This window comes from Syngnathus typhle, linkage group LG6 (assembly GCF_033458585.1).
Source record: "Syngnathus typhle isolate RoL2023-S1 ecotype Sweden linkage group LG6, RoL_Styp_1.0, whole genome shotgun sequence".
Classification (NCBI taxonomy): domain Eukaryota; kingdom Metazoa; phylum Chordata; class Actinopteri; order Syngnathiformes; family Syngnathidae; genus Syngnathus; species Syngnathus typhle.
This window is the reverse complement of record NC_083743.1, coordinates 7,383,953-7,403,162: the sequence shown is the minus strand read 5'-3', so window position 1 is coordinate 7,403,162 and position 19,210 is coordinate 7,383,953. Positions and strand designations below refer to the sequence as shown.

The following is a 19,210-nucleotide window of genomic DNA, read 5'->3' as shown; positions in this document are numbered from 1 at the left end:
TGTGAAAGTTCTTTGGCCCTGGGCGTACTGGCACTGCCAGAGTCCTCGTACCTGTCTGCCTGAGTAATCTGCCAGGGAGCAGACAAACATCAGTGGCTCTTATCTCCACTTTTCAGGAGCAGTCAGGGAAGAAGCAGAGAAAGGCCACGGGGCCCGGCGGCAACCGATACCAGACTGAATTCAGCCGACACAAAAAATATGCCAACAGTTCATTAAATCCAAGCAGGCGCACAAATAAAATTGCACTCACAAGCACGGCAAAAACTGGGAAGAAGAGACAGCCTTCATTCAGCATCCCCACCCCAATTGAAAGACTATATAAAATGTTTTATTTAATTGCAATGCAGGTAAACATCAATGTCCTACAGGCCACGATCAATGCGACGGCACCCGGAGTGCTACAAAGATAACGCTAATGAGCATGACACACCAGCAAGCGTCTTTCATTCCCAGCATGGCTGAGCAAAAAGGATTCACCCGACGGCAACACTAAACAGAGCGGTTGACACGTGCTATGTGGGGGTGAAGGGGGGTTGGTATTATACGCCATCTGCACCAAAGTGATAGTCAATACTTGCATCTCATGCAAGATTGCACATGTGGGCAATGAAACTGAAACCATCTCCACAAACCCATTTGCAATGTGCCAGAGTTGGTAAAAAGTCACACTGACAGTAGTTGATTTCGCCTCGGAGAAATTTGTCTTCCAGTGGGTGTTTAGATTCGCGGGAGCTGCCTGTGGGAGAGTAGTAGCTTGAAAAATTATGAAAAGCATACGGTCTGTCACTTTGCACTTGCCTTCTCTTCCTACGTTAATTAAAAAGCATTTAAAGACGGCAGGACGCTAGCAGGCGGAGTTGACAAAAATTGGACTTCACTAAGAATATCGCTATTTTTGGAATAATGTGACTTGAAGTGTAACAAGGAGTCCTACAAATAATTTAGTTACTCAAAAGCGGTACTTACCAACTCGCATCTATCTTGAGGGCTATGCATACGTGATCTGATTGGGTTGGATTTTAAGTCACTGTGCTCTCCACATGGAATAGTTGTAAAAGATATATATGCACAAATTTAGCAAAATATTTACTCAAGTAAAATTAATGGGGAAGTTGGAGCTTATCACTATTTACCTCTGCTGACAATGACATGATTTACAGAAACTAGACAGGTAGTAGCAGGTACTATTTAAAGTACTGTACTTGGTCACAGTGGCGTAGCTAGTAGGGGGGTCGCGAGGGCACTGCCTCCCCCTGAAATTTCTGCATTTTTGGCGAAAAATCAGATGCCAAGAGACTCACTGTCATTACATTTGTTAGCTTGTTTTGACTGAGATTCAATGTAATGTGATTATTTTATCTTAACTTGCCTCTTCAGTTGACATACCTTTTTAAAACCCTGCACTCGAAAATATTTTTTTATACCTTTACAGCTTGAACAAATCTATCCACTCAGTCTGTTACCCCTATTTTTACCCCTCCCTGCAACAATAAACAAAAGACAATAGGGTAGCAGGGTACAAGGAAGCTTTGAGGCAATGGCACATTTTGTCCTTTAAATCAGAAGCAATAAAAATGTCTTTTCCGAGAGGGCATCTTCATCTGCAGTGCACAAAAAAAATAAGCGGGAGGTCAGGAAGAAAGTGACGCTATGAGCCTGAGAGAACAGCAAAGGGGACACGACTGCAAATTCGAATGACCTCTGTTTGTGTTTGCTGCTTGCATAAAAAAGTCGCAAGGACTGTTTCAATGGGAAGAGACGACCAAAATAAAGAACAAAAATAATGACGCATTTTGTCCTTTTTTGTTGTTTTGCTTGGATGCTTGAAGTTTATTTCGCCCTTGAATGAAATTATTCACAGCTGTCACAAGTCTGACAGCAACATTCCTTGTTTTTCATTGTCACTAAAAAAAAAAAAACACTCGATCTCACCTTGGATTGTGTTGAATAATTCAGAAAAATTGATACCATGGTTTGGAGAAAAAAAAAAAAAAAGTCAATTAAGTTGTTTGGTAGAATTCCATATCGCAGCTGTCGCCTTGGTAGGCACACTCCCAAACATTGCCATCTTATCAATTCTAAAGCTCCAGCGCTTCGTGGTGCTGTCAATTCCCAAATGTGAAGTTTGAAAAACGATAAGGAAGACAGCAACATCTTCTTACCTTTGATTTCTTGAGGTGCGGGGTTTCTAATCCATGTTGCGGTGCACCAGGTTGTCAGATGTCAGTGGTTGTACAAGCCACTTAGCTTCTCGGCATCTCACAAGCTCAAACTCGTTTGGATTCCGTTAAATGGGAATCGGCGTCGATACAATCTGAAAGGAAACATGAGGAAAAATCTTTGAGGAAACATTTTGATGACTGTAAACAAAATTGATTTCATTGTTGTAAATATTTTCTTTAAGGATGCTTTCCCGCCCCAGAGGCAAAAAAGAACGACTTAACGTCTGCATTTTCAATCATTGTCCTGGTGGCACTGCAGAGGACATCCAAAATCCACATGAGGATTGGCTGTGTAAAATGCAGCTTCAGAATTTACTGTCCATTTTTGCTGATGTTTGTTTTACTTTGTCCCTTACTCAGCAGCCTTCCCCTTTATTTAGCGCCTTCAACATTTTTCATGCTGTCACAGTGTATCCATTGAGTAACTTCTCAAACTCATCGGCATTCAAAACTGGGTAGAACGTGCACATTTGCACTGTAATTACTAATTACATTTGTAATATGTGGCTCATGTATTTACAATTAGCATTCATCTTGGAGCGTTCCTTGTTAATGGCATGTAGAATAGAATCATGCCAAATGGCTTATTCCGCTGTTGCTACCCACTCTTGTTTGCTGCTCTTTGTTGGGTTGGCTGAGAGACATTTCATCAGTAGCAAAGAAGAAAATATTGTCACTTTTACAAATTCAATCACTATGCAAATATATCTGATACTGTATAAAACTCATTCGGTCCTCAGTCAAGTTGGTTAATTCACATGGACAGCCAATCTGATTAAGTCGAGATGCACGACATGGACAAAAATATTTTGAATCCTGATACAGATCATTTTCTATCCCACTAAAATATACAGTATTATGATTACTGTATTAATTAATTCAGTACTTAATTAATACCAACTTCCTGGGATGGTTTCAACATGTATATATATACTGTAGACCACAATATAAAGAATTAAAAGAATTAATAATAAAATAAGAATATAAAAATATAAAAATAAATATGCAAAATAAAAATAACCAATATTGTGTATTCATTCCCCCCCAAAAATTGGTGGTATTAAGATTTATATAGAATATAAATATAAAAATAAATATACAAAATAAAAATATAACAATATTACTGTGTATTCATTTCTAACAAAATATTTTTGGTATTAAGAGATGGAATAAATCACTTACAGTGAAAGCCCATGTCGAAAATGCCCCTGCCACAGTATGTTATATTGATGTACGATTGTTTGTATTCCTGTATGCAGCTGTCCCTTGCCCCAAGACATATTTTTCTTTAGGGAGACGTATAAAGAGCAGCCTCGAACCTTTTGTCAACTCCAGCGCCTTTCACATGACCACCTAAAATGTTTGTTTTTTTTTGTTCACTCCTTTATATCAAAACAAACGGTCACATCTCCCCAGATACACACACGTAATGATCTGAATGTGCAAAAGAACTAACGTTTCTGTATATCAAAAAGCCCTGTGATCTGGTGCATGGCTGTTTGGTATTTTATTCCAATATCAACAGGAATGTGAAATCATTATGACAAGATTGTCATCCGAGAATTAAAGCATCCAGTGTTGCCTTTTCCTGCCTACTTTTATTCTGCCGGAACATCCACTTGTCCGAAATCGTGCACACTTTGTTCTGTAGATTTACAGTTGATTCCCCAATGAATATTTCAGCTCTTGGAGTGAACGTGGAATAAATAATAATGCTATTGGAACTTCTGAAGAGCACAAATGGAAAGCTTTGAGTGAAAGGCAATTCATCCCTTTATCTGACTGCCATTACTTTTGCTTGCAAAAACAAGAACCCGTATATCCCCAACCCCACCAAAAATGTCAATTTTAAATCAAGTTCCAGCTCATCCAACCTTAAAGAGGAAAAGTGATGTTTAAAAAAAAAAAAGGCAATTTTCACATTCACAACCCCATAGTAATTTTGCTTATTATTTAATGAGTCTCCCAATGTGTAATACTTTTGAAAAAAATCTGCATCCATTCTCATTTCAATGTGAAAAAGAGTCACAAGCACCAGTAAAGCAGATGATTGTCATCCTTTTTTTTTTCTTTTTCAATATTAAATTAACAAGCGGCAGAAGAGGTACTTATGTTGAAAGCAGGGATGAAGGCTGAAAATAGATGAAGGGATCCGACTCGGGCTGAAGCACCCTGAAGGGCACTTTGTTCTACTCAAATGATTTGTCTTGTTTTTAAATGTCATCAGGAGAGAAGCTCTTTGACAACAACCTCCACCCCCTTCTCACCCCTCACCCCCACCCTCTCAAAAATACAGAATGGGAGAAACATGTTGAATTAATAAATTCATGACTACGGCAGTGATAGAGGTGGAATTTGCTCCTCAATTGCTGTGCTATTAAACCAAATGAGGCAAATGATGCATCTTTGGTAATAATGAAATGACAAAATCACAGGTGGTGAGTATGTAACCCCAAAATGTACAATTTATCATCAGGGAGTAATAAAAAATTAAATTAAAAAATAAAAAGAGAACTACTGCTGGGATTTCTTCTTTTAAATATATACAATTACTGAATAGCAGAAGCTAGATTATTTTTAAAAAGAAAATCAAGCATTTGGGACCATTTGTGAAGAAAAATAATATCAGTCAGGCTTAATTTATCAAACTTGCATTTTGACTGTAAACTGGTTTGGCGTAACCTCAAAGGTTGTCGTAAAGAACTTCGTGGAGATGTTCCCGAGAGTCTTAAATTTCGATTAACATGCTTACAAAATCTACACTCAAGTTTGTTTAATAATTCAAGTCCAATCTTCTTTTAATTAGGAACATTATTTGAAAGGAACCAAGTCCTTGAGGTGTGCGTCACAAATCTCCACTTGTTTACCTGACAAAAAACAAAACTAATCAAAACTGGTTTTCGATTTGAAACATCAAATCGCTCAACATGCAGTGCAGAATTTGCTGCCTCAAGCAGATAATTGCCTTCAACCACCCCAGTGAGTCCAAATTTAAACAAAACAATCCTTTTAGTGCAGGAAGACTTGAAGGTGTTCTCAAACCAACATTTCACTTTTAACTCAAGTCATGTTGCACATACATTACAATTGCCTGTAAAATTAATCAAGGTTTTACGATAGTGAAATTAATTACATCTGGAATAAATCATTTGACATGATTCCCTATGAAAAACAATGGATTGGTATTGACCTTGAAAATGTTTCTCTATCTGTGCCAAAATGACTGCTCGAGCCGCCAATCACATAAAGAAAAATACAATTCCATTGTTCATAATTAAAAGGCATCCCCAAGGTGCATAAAATCCACTTTTGATTCCATAATAAAATCCAACAGAATTTCTAATCGCCTTTCCACAAGCCCATTCCAAAAAGTGAAAATGTCATTTGCAGTCAAACTGTGCCCTAAATTACCTGCAACAGCCAGAATCACAAAATATGAACATTGATGTTTGGCAAGGGGATCAATGTAATATGCCAAGAGAAACGAGTCCGTATGGATTATCATGTTTGGTTTTGACACAACCATCAATCAATGTAGGTAATCCGCAAACTTCGAGAAATTAGACAAAAAAGGTTCAAGATGGCTGCTGCGGCTCAGTCAAAAGGTCAGTTTTGTAATCTTTGTTGCATCAGAGTCTGGCTCAATTTCTAATTGGGTTGTGTCCACCTGACAAGAGCCGTAAAACACAAGCACCTAAGAATCGTTTCATGAAAAAAGTCGTCAAGGACGCCGATACTAGTCTCCAAATTCACTTGTGTCAGTGTTAAAATCTTGCAATCACAAAGCAGGACTGGACGCTTGAGAAGCAACACTCTGAAAAGTTGGACTGTTTCACTTTGGTTGTAAATATTTGGAAAGTCAAACATTCTGCTACATTACTCCCCATGCTCAGTGCGGCGCATCTGTTCACTTCATGGCAAGTAAACCTGTCGACAATTTCGGCATTTGGAGCCTACAGCTACAGTAGCCAAGAAGAAAATGACAAATCTGTTTTTTTTATCTTTAACAGGGTCTGACACCTCTTAATCGCTCCAAAACATGTCTCCATTATCAACTGTTTTTCTTCAATCCAGCAAACATGGCCTGCTTGCTATTTATTTACGGATTTGCGAAGCAATTCTTTTGGTGTGCCACAACTAAAAAAGCCCGGCGCCAGATTTCCGATATTCACTTGCCATTTTCAACTATGTGGTGTGAAGGGATACGGTTGCCTATCAGTCCGTGCCGCGACCCCAATTGGAAAGCCATATTCATTGCATCACAAGAGAAATGAAAGGCAGCTGCGCGCCGCCCGGGCGGTCTGCAGAGAGCCGATAAAACGTTTAGAATTCACGAGCTGTCATTACACCGTCCGTGATACTGACCCGTGTCACTCTTTTGCCATCAAACCTCAGGTGGGATTGCCCAGGGGACATTCGGTGAAAAGTTGAACACAGGAAATACGCAATGGGTTTATGGAAACAAATCCTCGTCTTAGTCCGTGCCAACGGATATTTAAGTAGTAAGAATCGAAACAAAGAACTAATCCGTGTATTGTCCATTCAAATTTGTGAAGGTTTCTGGAACCGAAATCCCTACTAGTATTAATTTAAGACAAGGAAGAAAGTCAGTGGAAAGTTGAAAAATGGGCAGCAGATTAAAGTTGGAATGAAAACATTTTCAGAAGTGCTCAAGATTGCAACATGTGATGTAACATATGGGAATTGTCCGATTAGAGTCCCGATGATGCAAAATGGCAATATCACAGGCCAACTCACTATAAGGAAAGTTTTACAATTAGTTTATATTACCTAATTAATATTTTTCTGACAAATACGCCTCTAAAGTTCCACAGAAATCTAAAGTTTGATCCACATTTAAGCAAAAATAAATACTAAAAAGACTTGACAAGTAATTTTTTTCCTTTTGCCAGTTTGATAAATAAAATATGCGGACATATGTTTGTCTAAGCTGCTAAGTACAACAAAATTCAACAACAAAAATAATCACTGCTGACCAAAAATGAGATAAAGCAGCTATTCAATTTCGTTTGCTTTCAATGGGAAAACTAGATTCTATCTCCAAACAAATGAGACGTTAACTAATGCAAACTAATAGTAAACAGATGTTTTTTGTTTTTGGAATCTTCCACTTTCTACATTCCAGATTAGCATATATAAACCAAATTGAAAATGAATTTTAGTTTTACTTAATTATCATCAGATGAATTCCCTTGACCAATGATTGCAGTTGCCAACTATAAGCATTCACTATGTTTGTGGCAAACAAGACAAAGTAGAAAAGTAAAGAAAAGCTAAAAGCAGAAGGGGAGGGCACAGTTCGGAGCAGTGTAGGTTGCGCTGCCACATTAGCCATTGCAGGACAGAGCAGACTCATTTAGTTGTCTGCAGTCGATGCCACTGAATGGCAATAGTGCTTCCTCTGCTGCTGCTCTCAGGGACGTGCCCGGAGTGTTGAGTGGCCTTCTTCCTGTGGCCCTATAGCAGTTCTCCACTAGACACACAAAGAGCAGCTGCAAACTCGCTCTCTTTTACTTTCTCACTGTTTCCACCAACCTCGCTTTCATAGCCGATGAAATAGCCTCATTTGCTCATGCCGTCCCCAGGGGGGGAAGTTAAGAAGACAACATTGACCCCCAAACTTAGCACTCAGAGGGAGCTGAGCTATCTGATTTGGAAAATGAATCAACATGGAGTGGGGCAGCCATCAGGGGAGCCCTAAAAAGACATTTGGCAGGGCTGGTAACTGCTATGGATGCTCAATACAGGGAAGAGGTTGGCCTGTGGTGGTACCAGACAGACTCATTGAACCAGGTAGCCAAACTGCTCATGTGTGACAGATACCGATACCAATTACCAATACCACAGGTATTATTGACACTCAAAATATCCCCCAAAACAAGGACGGATCATTTTAAAGACCTATACATCGCATTATATTATTCTCATTTAAAGGTGCATGGCAATATTTCATGTTTCTCTTTTCTATTTCCATAAATACTTTTTGTTAGGTACCAATCACAAAACAGCCACAAGAGGGCGACTGATACGGAGAGTACCATTACATTGAAATAAGGCGAGTATCGGCCTGATACCGATACCTGGTATCGGTACTCGCCCATCCCGACTAACAACACGCTGAGACGATTAAATGTTTATTACTTTCAATGAGGGAAGACGTAACTACAAAGTGACCCGTGACAAAAAAGTTTGACAGCCCTTCCCTAAAGAGAGAGGGAGAGATAGAGATCATCTGATGTGAAACAGGAAATGATCCAATTCCACTTAATTGGTGTGAAATTTATTAGGATTAATTATAGATATCTCCGTTCATCTATCTATGCCAGCGACTTAATGTAGTTACGGGAAGAACAATTACATTGCACACATTTGGGATGTTTTTGTTTGGTGGTGTGTCTTGAGATTTTCCTCATGGAAAATATGCGGCGTGACTCAAAGATTAGGAAACTGCACACGCAATAAGTAACCCCACCATGGCTAAACAAATGGAGACAATTAGAGGAGAATAGATTTTTTTTTCTTTCCCCTGGAGTGTGCCTTGTCTCCCTTAGCCAATGTCAGCCAAGATTGACTGTGTAGCATAAACTAATTGACACAATCCCGAGGATCCATCCCGATGTTGATCCACGTCTCGTTGCGTATTCTTCAGCGACTTCCAACTTTTGTTTTGTAGGCGTATTCCTCCTCTACCTGTTTGCGCTTAGAGAAGAAGCGACACTAATGGCTCTGGAATGAGATGCTTGACCGTGAAGACAAGATGACATTGGGATAGAAGTTAAAGGTGACGCTGTAGAATCTTAGAGGAATTCCTGAACATAAAAACGGAAGGATGGATGGATGGATGGATGGATGGATGGATGGATGGATGGATGGATGGATGGATGGATGGATGGATGGATGGATGGATGGATGGATGGATGGATGGATGGATGGATGGATGGATGGATGGATGGATGGATGGACATTTTACAAATCCTAACTCTCAGGGAAATGATCCACTCCGAATAATTGTCGCAAAATAATAAAGGGAATGGAAATGTTCTATAAAATGTATTTTAGTGGCCATTTTGCATCTGTTGTTTTGATCCCTTCCCATCTGCAACTGAGGAAGTTTTCCAATTCATAGACTGCTACCCAGTTTTGTTTTTATATCCACGACGCGCTGATTTGGAAACACGACACATTTCTTTGAACCTGTTCTAACTTGTGATTGATGATCTTCAAAGGATGTAATACCGGCTCATTTAGAAGCAATTAAAAGCCCGCTTGTAGAGGTCTCATGATCAAGGCCGTCTTTTCATTAACATCAAACATGACCCTCAAAAGAACGAATGAATATTCAACGGGACAAGAAAAAGAAACATGGTAGCATATCATTTATAATATAAATAATAAATAATAATAAATATGATAATATAAATTTTATATTATTATTATTTTTTAATAGTAGATTAGCTTAGCATGCTAGCCAGTACTGCTAATTCTCCGGTTTGTTTTCCCGCGATCGCCATTGCCTCGTGTTTCATCTTCTCGCACATCACGTCCTTTACCGCCCACCCTGTCATTCCCTCCGTCCTCCCGCGGCCTCCCCGCTAATTTGATCATCTCATTTGCATATTCTCTGTCTGTAATTGATTCGCCTCACGCCAAATGAAATCCACAAGCGAAAGGTCTGATGTACGTTAGCGTGAAGCGTGCAGCCGAAATAGATGCAAACAAAAACATGTAATGAAGGCAAGGTTCTAATTTCCTTTGTCTATTTGAATCCTAAAACCTTTTATTGATTCACCCAAATTACAAGGAGGGCTGTGGCCCAGGAAATGAGTAGGAGCAAAACATGGACCAGGAAATTAGCACCACATTGACAGAAAAAAAAAAAACTGAAAATAAATGAATGTTTTATTTTCCACTACAAAACAGCACTTAACTTCTCCAAATGATACATAGCTGACTCCATGTAAAATTCATTCTCTGTTTAATATTCAACAGATAACTGGCCTTACCATTTAAATACAGCAACGGTATTCAGACACACAACCAAAAGCGGTGTGTGACCGGCATGACTGATTTCTGCAGTTTGCCAGCCCTGAGTTGTAACAAAGCTCCTTAGACAATTCCATACGCTGATATTTATCTGAAATATGCTATATTTAAGTGTTTTTTTCACTTTCATTTCTGTGTGTTAGCAAGAGTCTGACTATCAATCAGAACCTGACCGAGACCGACACTGCGCCTCCGGGAACGGCTGTAATAAGCTGCTTTCATTCTCATTCTCATCGTCCCTGCTGGTACACATTGGGTCAATGGGCAGCCCGGAACTTTATCATCTACTCCTTTGGGGGACATGGATTTGGAGACTATTTCGGCTGAGACCTGTATGGTTTTATTTCGAACATTCTGCACTGGTGTGCTTTCCAAGGACATTTTTTGTAAAGAAAAAAAAAAAGATAAATTATGGATATTTAATCAATTCAAAGATCAACCCAAATTTTCAGGCTTAAATTTGTGATTGTCAAATCTTCTCCCTACTTGCCCCCTATGATCGGCTCGGCCTTGGTGTCTGTCGCAATCCCCCAATGCAGCAGAACATGTTCAAACATCTGCTCAGACACATGGCGTGCCCACACAAGCCCTGCAGAGACCCTCAAGGCATCACTTGTGATTTCTTCCTCATCTTCTTCTTCAGAAAAAAAAATATATATATTTCCCAACACGCATTGTAAAAACAGTGTTAAAATAAATCCTCACAACTTGGAGACGGTCATCCCCTGAAGACTAGAAGCAGACTTTGCTGCTTCAGAAGCACTACTTTAGTGATTAAAGGGATGACACCTGCAGAGAGACAACTTCCACAGCTTTTATTTTCAGCTCCTCTTTCCTTGCTTCCGTTTCTGAGACGAGCGAGTGACTTGAATATAATCACCTCCATCCGAATATGAAGACAGCCGCGGGCAACAATAGCGCTTGAGAGGGGAATTTGGGAGCAGGAAACAGATAAATTGTAATTATGACAGGAGGGCAACACAACATTCTCCTCTGACCAAAAGTTAATGGGATATCCAATAAAACATGGAAAATGGGGAAACCTCAATTCTCAAATGCCTCAAAGCGTGTAAACCTTAGTTGGACTTGGCTTGAAATGTCACAATTTTGGTAGGTTTCCTATCGTGCTATTTCATTCACATTCCATTTATTTATGAGGGGGTCTTATTTGTGGCATTGAAGTCCATTTGTGTGTGTGGGGGGGGGGGGATGTTCCAGAAGGAGCACCCGGTGACGATAAGGCTAGCTCCAAACTAGCTCGCTGCCGTAAATCCGTAATTTAAAATATAATTATTGTGTTATTTATTAAGATTTTACATTACAGTGATATATTTTTTTAATATACTTGTGACAATATTCATAAATGAGATGCATGAGGTTTATTATAATGGTGACATTTGGACCGCATCCCTATATAAAGAGCATGAAGGGTGTGATTTATGAAAACTCTGCATGTAAAAATGGATGCAAATTTGATTGGTCACAGAAAGCGACGTGGAAACTGAGCTACTGATTGGACCCACTCAGGATTGCGTCAGCCAAGAAATACACTATATTATATAATATATATATATTATTATATATATATTTATAGTAAAAAAAATGAATTCAGCCCGTGCAATGTAATTCATCTGACCGCGGGAAGCCTGTGGCTGCTGATTTTTTGGGTTTTTTATTTTTTAATATCGACTTTAAAAGTAACAACTGCATTTTCTGGATGAACTTGGGAACCTAATTGACTGCTGTACTGTAATGATGGTGGTACTTGGAGAGCCAAGTGTATTTCTTTTGATTTGCTAAACGATGCTAAGCACTGTGTTAAAGTCGCCATGCAATTTAGTGCCATTTGGGATTTTCCGATATCAAGCCGAAAGTGTTGACCATTAAATAGATGCCAAACACTTCACATAATGGCTGCTACCCAACTGCTGTGTTTTTATTCCAAGTACTCTACGCCCTTGAAAATCAGCTTTCCAAATCAACCACATGACTAAGACTACTTCCACAACATTAATTACATAATTAGTTACACAAAAAAAAAACTTAAATATTATTCTAGTGACTAGAGTAATTGCATCAAGCGAGAAAATTGAGCTCTCTTTTTTCCCCCCATTTATTTTGAATTTTAAAAGCAGTCTATGCCTATCGTTATTTTCTTCCCCCTTCCGACTGCTCTGCAAATTAAATTCATTGGAATCTCCACCTCTCTCCAAGTCTTTTGCAGCCACTCCATCACATTACGTGATAAATGGTCCCCCCCTTTTCAGGAGCAAATAATTCTTTTGCCTCAAATATTCTGTGTTTCATTTTGTGCTATTTGCATAAGCTCAAGCAGATGGATGTGTCAACGGAAATAGGTCCATCCCGGATGTTCGCTTTGAGAAAAGATAAATAGATTGCATGCTAAACATGGAAAACCAGCTGAAAAAAAAAAACCTCGTATAACCCCCTCTTCACCAACTATTATTGTTCTCTTTGGGGGAAGGGGAAAAAAAAGCGTCCCAGAGCCAAAAGTTGTAATCACCCCATAAAAACAAGCCATAAAAATGCTTATTTACACAGCATGTGACCATACGATATCACCCCCATTTGCATTTTATGCTGTCAACTTTTATATATCTTTCTCTTCACTTTCATTGCATCAATTGAGCAGTCTCTCAACTAAACCTGTTTATTTTTATATTCCATTTTCCACTCCGATTCAAAGAATAACCCAACGTTTGCCATGACGGGAGAACGCCGATTTAAATGATTTTACAATTGTTACTGGCTTTGAAACAATGACAAATATTCTCTGTCAATAATATGAATAGTAATCAAATTTTCCACCAGCAAATGAAATGGCTGTTTATACTAAAAAGTAAAAATATTTAAAAAACATACCATAAATTAGAAATTTCAAACTGCCAAATACCAATTAAAATAATGTAATCCTCAAAATTCATAACCATTGAGATCCTACATATGAAGAGCAACGATTACATCACATCTGTCTTTTTTTTTGGAAAATGTTTGCACTTCTCAGCCCTCTGGAACAGATTCAGCCCAGCACAAAGCTACACTGCTTCAATTGGAGTTGACAACTATTGTGCAGACTTTGGGAGAAAAGAACATCACGTCTGAATAATGAAGGCCCAGGAGGAAGCCTTAAAATCAGAATAAAAGCATGAAAACTGACCTGTGCGGCAAATTGAAGCGTGTTTCATTTCTCACACGCTTGAGTGGAACCACATTCATTGACACAGCGTTGCTGGGTGCCACTTTGCATTGGATCAAGTCACTGTAATATATATATATTTTTTTTTTTTCTAAAACATGGATTAAAAGACTGCAACCAAACCAATTAAAAATCTTACTACTAATAATAATAAAAAAAAATAATGATAATAATAATAAAACAATTGTAATAACAATAATAAAACCAATATAATAATAACAAAACAATATAATAAAACCAATATAATAATAATAATAATTTTCAGTGATCTAAGTGAGAATCTCAGTGACTTGCTCTGCCACTGCAGAGCATAGTGTCTATTTTATGACAACTCTACATAAGGAAAAAAAAAAAGGCCATTGTTATCATTTGAAGTGCACACTTGTTATTATATTCAGCACCCATATAAATGGCCCACTCCAAAACAGATAATTGGTGAGAATTACAGTGGGTGGGAAAATGTTGATGAGAAATGCAATAACTAAGACAGGCAAAGGAAAAAAAATTCTATTGCAGTGGTTGGGTTTTTTGGGGACACATTTTTAGACTCACTTAAGAATGCCATTAGTGCGAACTAGACCGCCGAACATTCAACATGAATGAATTATTCTCTAAAGTTTACACTGTGGACTAGTGGCAGGGACGGAGGGATCTTTTTTCATGATCGTTTAGGCAGCTCACAAAACAGCAGGCTTCATCCAGAATTAATGTTCAAGTGAATTTTGGAGGAAAAGAGCTGCCTCCTAGCGCAGTGAAGATGATGTGTCTGTCAGCCAGGTTAGCACATTGTCGAGGACACGCGAGGCGGCTGTGGAGTCACCGTTCTGTACCTGTGATGTTTGCGGCCCTCCCCTGGGTCCCATCTCAATGATCCAGCAACAAGCCATCTGTCACTGTCATTGTAATTAATCTGCTGCTATTTAGTGGATAATGAGAGGCTGTTGTGGGTTTTGTGCTGCTTCACTTCTCAGGGACTTATTTGTTGTCTGCGTCGGAGCGAATGTGGTTCGAAAAAAAAAATGGACAGAGGAAAAATAGAGCCAATTTGGTGATATGAGGTTGGGATGGATGGAACTGCTTTGAGATACATTTGGAATGAACAAATATAAATACAAACTAATAAATAAAACTCGCATGCCTTTAACATGGCATAGGTTTCACTCAATTACAATAATCAAATACAATAATTCTTAATCTGCTATGATGTTGAAAAACTGTTTTTGTACATTAGAACAGCAAATAAAAAACAATTAAAATGTATGTGTTCCTATTGGGTCCACTTGCATGTTTTCCTTGGGGGTAGCATTAGATTACCAAGAATATTTCAGGAGGTACGCCGATTTTTATTTTAATTATTACAAAATAAAATCTTAGAAACATCCATTGAATGTTCCCCGTGGGTGACGAGGGCAAATGTGGGGAAATTTATATAATATCAGAAAATACCCAAAAGTCAATTATCTGACATGTCACCGGGGGGGTCCAAGCATATTTCCCACTTTAGCTCCGCCAATGATTGCTTCAGAGGCGCAAAACATGCTCTATGTCATTCACAATGTTGTGCTTGGCTGAACCGGGCAAAAATGTGATGTTTTGGAAAAGAAATCACTTGCTGCTTTGAAAAACGTAACACGACGACAATTATTGTTATTGTTACTTCCGTATATTTTAACATCAAACCGTTTCCATACCCGATTTTGCACTGCATTTCACCTTCAATTACTCAGCGTCTCTAAGACGAGGTGTCGAGGTTAAAAAAAAAAAAGGAACTTGAGTCAGACGACACCTCCATGTGTGATTGATTCCTCATAAGAACCAGACCAATCTCACTGACATTGTTGGACTAGCAAGACAGGCTTTCAAAAAAATAAAATAAAAAAATCTTTACCTATCAAAAATGAAAAATTAATAGCTGTGCTAGACAGCCCATGATGGAAATTGCCCTGCCACATGTGATATCTCACACTAAGGGCCAACAATCACATCATTTGTCTCCTTGCCTCTCAGAATCATATTGGAAGGTGAACACACTTTGCAGCTCCGAAATAGAAAGACGACCTCGACCAAGTGCTGCTTATATAACACGTTAAAGCAGATCTATGACGAGGTGGCACCTTGTAGACACCGCACATAGGAGAAGGCTGAGACGAGAAGAAATTGGATGAGCCCGAGAATCGCTCAATTACCTTACACTTAACTCCGTGTCACCCAAAACGAAGACAGAACGCTCCAACAGAGTGATGAAGTAAATTCATAAAGTTTGACAGCTGAGGGCGATGACTTGTTTGAACAAAATAGACCCGATTCTGCACCAATCCCACGCTCACTTTACACTTCAATCATGCAAGATGTTGACATGAGAGTGTCACCGCAATCGGGAAAGCAAGGCAAGGACGAGACAAAGCGGAATTTCCAGGGGACGGTCAAACGGTCTTTGTGACCCTCTCTGGTCTAGTTTTTTACCACAGATTCAAAGTGTCCCGGGTATCCACTCAAGTGATCAACACATGCTAAGTCATCATGCAAAGTCGTTCGCAGCATGCAAACATTCAACGAAAATAGATCAGAGACTAGAGACCCTCATTAGATCTCCATTAAGGAGCTCATGGAGTCTACTTTGGGACTGACTCAGCTCCACTGGAGCACACCAATTTCATTTGAAATGATGATTAGCTGCCAAAAAAGATCGAGGCGGGCTAAAATGTGTTTTACAGTCATCATTAAATTGATAGAAGAATAAAACACTGCAGGAGATTTACTTGAGATGGAGACTGATCCAAATGCAGAGATACCGCTACAAGCTTGAATAATTACCCCAAAAATATTTCCTGGAAAATAACAATTCTCAAAAGGCCTTTTATGCTACTAATGGAGGCCACTTCAGCATGACATGGACATGTCACACTCTTAATATTTGTTTAATGGACTGCGCGACGCTGCTGCCTAGCATAGGTAGAGTCCCAACTCGTTAATCATAACAGAGGATGACTTGTAAAGCTCTGCTACGATATGTTAATGGCTGCCGCTGCCGTCTTGTAACATCTGGGAGGATGCCGCTGCTGTAATTATACTGCGTGCATTTTTATGTATGAGGGGGGAAAAAAAAGGTCAAATGAGACAAGCATACTTTAAATCTTCCCGAGCAAAGAAATATCAAGATGGCAAATTAAGGGGAGATGAAGCTTTGATCAGCGATTGACAAATAATTGTGATTTAAATGCGACTTTTGGCCAGCGATCATTCAGATTATAAAGCATTCAGTTACTGATATTGGCAAGTTTCATTATTTGAAATTAAAACCAAAAAAAAAATCCGAATGATGTTGTCTAACCGACTCATGACCATTAAGTTTTATTATTATGGCAGTTTACTCGGCACATTTGCAAAAAAGTCAGAGTTAAAATTTTATTTCCAATTTAATGAAGTATATTTTATGACTTTGTAAGATACATCCTGTCGTTTATGCTTTATGGCCAGAATTCTGGAAAGATGAAATGCAAAATTGTCCTTCAAAAGTTTAAGCATAACTTCTGGACTAGAATAAATCAATGAAATAAAGCTTTTATATGTTAAACAGGCGAGAAGCTACCAGATTTTTTTTTTTACAAGATAAAATATAACATTGACGTTGCTGGCACGTCCGTGTCTCTGTTTCTTACTGTGCTCGTAATCAGCGCTTATTAGCATATCTTGCCGTCATTTAAAAGGTCAAGCGTCTCAATTAAGATATCATTAAAATGCAGAACATTCTCGCATGTTGTTTATGCTGGGCAAAATCTACTTGATCTTTCTGTTTGAAAGTGAGAGTGGTGCAAACAACCTGTCGACTGGAAAGGAGGGTGATTATGTGTTTGTAAGTAGCCAATGTCTTTTTTTTTACAATATGTAATTATTCGTCACTCAGGATGATTATATCTATATATATCTATATCTATATCTAATTTTGTCTTCATTAACGTTACGAGAAAACTGCAGCCAATGTCAGCTGACTGAAAAAAGCTTATATAGGTCAAACAATTAAATCTCAAAAGATGTGATGTAGGGAAGAAAAAAAAAAAAGTCAAGAGATTTTTTAAAATCAGCAACTGATTAGGCGTTGAGCAGGGTAATCAACGAAAAGGTTACAGCCTTTTGTTTTTTACATTGGAATCATGGGGTGAAGAAAAGCAAAAAAAAAGATTCAACGGGCTGAACTTTTTACCCGCCAGACTCAAGCTGTTTTATTAACACCAAACTGCTTTCGACAACACTCCGCAGGTAACTTATACGAGCAAACGTAGTGATATGGCGCCGCTTTGTGCTGAATAGAACTTAAACGAAAATGTCAGCAGGAGTCATTTGGGTGACAGACCCTATGAAGTTGCCATTTAGGAAAACAATAAAACCGTTTCCCATTTGGAGGTTGATAGTTGAAGCCGTTTCCTTTATTCACAATCCTCCTTATCTAATCGGAAACATATTTACATGGCTTCTTTCTACCTCATAAAAACACCCAGAACCTCTCAAGACACTGGAATTGGAACAGAAACAGCGTTGCCAAATTAAAATCCGCAATAATAATGCGCCGCACCTTCGGGATTGTTTTGTCAATCGGTTAAGTACCAGTAGTCAATAGCACGAAAGGAATTATTGTCCGAACACTGATTACAGCAGTACTTGGACAAAAGCAGTCCCATAACGCTTATTGACCTGACTTTCCTATCCGAGTAACTTCATTTTAAGGATTGTATCCAAGCTCAAGTTTATATATTTTTTACTCCTGTGTTTCTTATGTCCTGAAATGACTTTGCACACATTGCTTGATGGGGTGGAAGGTGATGGTGTTGAATCAAACACTTGTGGAAGAGCTCAGGCACCGTGCTGACGAGGTGAAATTCCTTGTCGGAAGCGAGAGCACCGAAGCGCTCTGTAAAAGACAACGGTGAATATCTGACAGGATGATCCATAGGACAGAGAAGAAAAAAATATATAGAGTCATAGTCTATCTCTTCCGTTTTTATGTTAACAACCATGTTGTCAGCAAAGACAAAGTGGTGAAAACCAGAAGCCTGCAGAAAACAGTCGGGTCATGATCCCGGTTTGATTTGCACGTCTTTTTCAAAGCAAATTCAGCCATACCTGACATGCTCACCCCCCTCGACTTAAATTGCAAGTTGGATCCAGACATTCAAAAAAAGTCAGTAGACGTATCTGAATTAGGGATAGTTTGTCTGGTAATGGCAGCCTGGTGTCAAGCCAGACGGGTAATAGATCACATTCCCCGACTCCTCTGAATAGTGAGGCCACCGCATGACGTGCACCCTTGAAACATTCGTCTTGATAATGTTCATGTCATTCAGTGAGAGAGACCAATGATCAGGACACACCAACTGATTTTCTATAGGCGACGCCAATGCAGATATCCAGGCACAGACAGGGAATATGATTATGACTAAAGACATTGCGGATATCTATGATCGAGTCCGGGAAGCTACTTGTTCTGAGCTCAATTGTTTAGATTTAGATCATTTTTTTCTTTATTGTTATTTAAACCACAGGTGTCAAACTCAAGGCCCGGGGGCCAGATACGGCCCGCCACATCATTTTATGTGGCCCGCGAAGACAAATTGTGCATCTAGTGTCATTACTGGAATTGCAAATTGACTTCACTTTTAATATCTTTTTTAAAAATATTTGTCTGATTTGAAAAGTTATTTGTCAGTTTGTT

At 38.9% G+C, this 19,210-nt stretch overlaps 1 protein-coding gene across 1 annotated transcript in view; it reads right to left on the bottom strand.

The window, feature by feature from the left end:
* Positions 1–19,210, bottom strand: part of grik4 (glutamate receptor, ionotropic, kainate 4) — a 164,094-nt gene that overhangs the window by 125,399 nt on the left and 19,485 nt on the right. Inside the window, exon 3 of the mRNA XM_061280706.1 lies at positions 2,163–2,314. The gene's annotated coding sequence lies outside the window, so the exon portion shown is untranslated. The remainder of the gene's footprint in view (positions 1–2,162; positions 2,315–19,210) is intronic.